Here is a 3,963-nt window from a genome sequence, read left to right on the forward strand (position 1 = left end):
TAAAACTCTCTTACAAGAGTTGCATTTACCTTTGTGACAAGATCAGTGAGGAGCTCCCATCTTCTCTTTTCCACCTTCTCTGCGATTTTGGGATACTCGGTTTTCTTGACTTGAAAGCCTAGCTCATATATGATCTCTTTATCAGCCATCCACCCAAATTGTAATGCATGGTGAAAAGTTCTAAATTTCTTCTCATCAAAAGGGCGTTGCTCCATAGGTTCCTTCCCTTTTCTTCTTTTAGAGCTCGATGATGCCATGGGTGACCTTTGAATTTGAATTTATAGAAGTATGGATGGTTGAAAGGGAGTAGCTAAGGGAGTGAGTGAGAGTGCTTTTGATGGAGTAAGAGGTGTTGAAGGTGTGTTCCGAGAGTAAGAAGTATGAAGAGGGGAGAATTGGAATATGAAGAGGTACTGACTAAGAGCCACTTATATAGAGAAGTGGTGAGTAAATGAAAGGTGTGAATTGATAGTATAGGCTAATCATGGACGGTTGGGGTTTGGCATGAAATGAGCACAAGGATCACTACTTTTATGATGGGTTGGTTCGGTTTCCAAGGGTATCATTCTTCCAATGTTGCATGGCAACATTTCCCAATGCATTCCCTTTTTGAAGACATATAGACCCCTTTTGTGAAGTGGCCGAACTCCCTTCTTCATTTGTCCCATTAATTCCATCCAATCTTCCCTTCATTTCTCCTACAAGATAAAAGGAACTAATGAGTGTGGATAGTGGCGGCAAAATTAGAAAGTGGAATAACTACTTTTTAGAATTTTTGTTTTTAAATAACTAAGTGCTATTCATGAATACAACCCAACTGGCTGATTAATTGTTCATATATGCAACATTGGTGACACCAAACTTAGTTTGTGACCATGTGGTGTAAAAAGAGTTGATTAAAGCTCTAAGAGTAACAGTGAATTGTGTTCTTGTCCTCTTAGTATGCCTGGAACACGAAACTTGTTGTTTGCTATATGTTGCATATAAGGACTCATCTAAGTGTTTGTCAGAGTTGATTTGGAATTCATGAACCTTGCTTTATTAACTACTTTAATTATCCTAAGAAGAAAAACTGAAAGGATATAAAACATGGGTTGCCTCCCATGAAGCGCTTCTTTAGCGTCATTAGCTTGACGTTTTGCTTTTGTTAGGGTGGTTGGTAATGATTCAAATCTTCCCCTCTTGCAGTGAATCTATCTTCGTTGGCTTCATTAAGAATCTCCACATATTCCAAGGAGAGAATTCTGCTGATGGTATAGACTTTAGGTAGCTGAGATGGAATGGTGGGTAGATGAGGTAGAATAGCTGGAAAATGAGCAGAGATTACTTTGTCCCCTGGGGAGAAATCCTCTGTAGCAATCTTCTTGTTCCTCCATCCCCTTGGCGCCTTCTTCTTTGTTTCTTTTACTGCTATCCTGCTCCTTGTGGCCTCTTTTTCCAGGAAAACTTTGTTGCTAGTCTCATATGACTCTGGTGGGTTTAGCTCCTCTTCGGTTTCCTTTAGCTGTTGTACCTTCTAACTGTATTGTTTGTCAACTAAAGGGATTCTCAGGGGTATTGTTTGTGTTTCAGTGCTTGTTTCTTCCACCAGTGCCTTATTGTGATCTCCCCTTGATTCCTTGTTTTCTTGATATGCTTCTTGTGAGGGTCTGAAGACATTGAAGGTGAGTTGTTCATCATGTATCCTCAGTATTAGCTCTCCTCACTCCACATCTATGAGTGCTCTGGCTGTGGTTAGGAATGGCCTTCCCAATATGATTGGATGGAGGTAACTCTCTTCCATCTCCAAGATGACAAAGTCTGTGGGAAGGAAGTAGTTTCCAACCTTTACCAACACGTTTTCAACCACTCCTACTGCTTGTTTTTGAGTTTTGTCAGCCAGTTTGATGACTACGTCTATGGCCATTAGCTCATTGATCTAAAGCTTCTTCATGAGGGATAAAGGCATTAAATTGATGCTTGCTCCCAGGTCACAGAGTCCTTTATCAATTATCGTTTCTCCTATAACACAAGGGATGTGAAAACTCCCTGGATCCTTCCTTTTTATAGGCAACTCTGTTTGAATGAGAGCACTACACTCCTTATTCATCAATATTGTTTGTCCTCCCTTTAGTGAACTTTTCTTGGTCAGCAGCTCCTTCATACATTTAATGTATGAGGGCATTTGTTGGAGAGCCTTGATGAATGGTATGTTTACATGGAGAGATGCAAACATGTCGAGGAACTTTGAGTACACTTTCTTTTCTAAACCACCCTTGAGTCTATGGGAACAGAAGCAGTCTATAAGTGTAAGGATGAATACCATTAGACTTCACAGTATCACATATCCTTAGGAATGTGGTGAGATGTTGATTGGGGTCTTCTTGGGCACTTCCTCCAAATGCACAGTTGTTCTGAACGAGGGTGATGAGCTGGGGTTTTAGTTCAAAGTTATTGGCATGTATGGTTGGCTTTTGGATGCTACTTCCACAATTGCTGGGTTTGGATTGATGTAAGAGCCTAGAATTCTTCTCTCTTGCCCAGCATGATTTACTGGACCTTTGACGTGGCGGAAATTGGCGAGTCAAGAATTGTTATAAGATATGCGTTGCAAGTATAGTTCTCAACCAACCAGAATTCTACTTATCAATTTAGAAGGTTGTCATAAGAATTAAAATTAAAATACTGGGAGTATGAATCCCAGGTCGTCTCCCAACGAGTTGTAGAAAGGTGTGCTATTTTATTAATCAGATATTTTCAAAATGGTTAGAGTTGAATAAACAAGAAATTAAATTAGAGAAATTAAACAATTTATATAAAAGCCTTGACTGGGAGTAGACTAGTTGGAAGCCCTATTCTTGTTGCAGTACTCTTAAGATTAATTGATAATTGAAGGTTGTTCTGTTTAGTTATCCCTTACTAGGTAAGGAAAAGTCAAACAAGTTGGAATGCTGTTTCTATTCACAAGTTCCAATCCGCTCGATTGAAAAGGATTAGTGTCAGTGACTAGAGAACATTCCAACAATAAACCAATTTACAATTTTTCTTTTAAGCATCCTAAGTCAAGGGTTCCTTTCAATCAACTCCCTATCAAGTTAGGGAACTACTCGCTCATTGTGAATGTAGAACTCATAACATAGGAAAGGGAATTAAAGAAAGACATGATAAATAAAACTCAAAGGAATCAATTAAAAATAAAAGTAATTCTTGTATTAATAAATTCTAAAATAATCCAATAGTAAAATTGAGTAAATTAAAAGACATGTAAGAGTAAAGCCAAGTAAAGAAAACGAACTAGAATGACAAAGTCTTGATGAGGTAATAACTCTTCTCAATATCCCAATGCAAAGAGCAATAGAAATAAAAATCCTAAGAACTATGAATGTGTGTAGAGAAAACCTAGAGGAGGAGTAAAACTAGATCTAAAAACTAAAATTGTGTAGAATGAATGTTGTTGTTGGTTCCTGCATGTTCTCTGGCTCTAGTCTACTTTTCCGGGCCAAAAACTGGGTCAAAACAGGGCCCAAAATCGCCCCCAGCGAATTCTGCAGATTATGCAGGTCGCGCACGTTACGCGATCGCGTCATTCATGCGGATGTGTAATTCGGTGTTTTGCTTTGCCATGCGGGCGCGTCGTCCACGCCTCTGCGTCACTTGTGCTATTCCAACCCGCGCGGTCGCGTGAGCCATGCGGTCGCGTCACTGCGATTTTCTCTCTTTCGCGCGGTCGCGTGAGCCATGCGGCCGCGTCACTTCTTGCTGGTCATCTCCTTAATTTCTTGTGTTCCTTCCATTTTTGCAAGTTCCCTTTCCAATCTCCAACTCATTCATGCCCTATAAAGCCTGAAACATTTAACACACAGATCACGGCATCGAATGAAATAAAGGAGAATTAAAATACATAATTAAAAGTCTCTTAGGAAGCAAGTTTTCAATCATGTAGTAATTTTAGGAAGGAAGTATAAATGCATGCTAATCATATGA

This window comes from Arachis hypogaea, chromosome 16 (assembly GCF_003086295.3).
Source record: "Arachis hypogaea cultivar Tifrunner chromosome 16, arahy.Tifrunner.gnm2.J5K5, whole genome shotgun sequence".
NCBI lineage: Eukaryota > Viridiplantae > Streptophyta > Magnoliopsida > Fabales > Fabaceae > Arachis > Arachis hypogaea.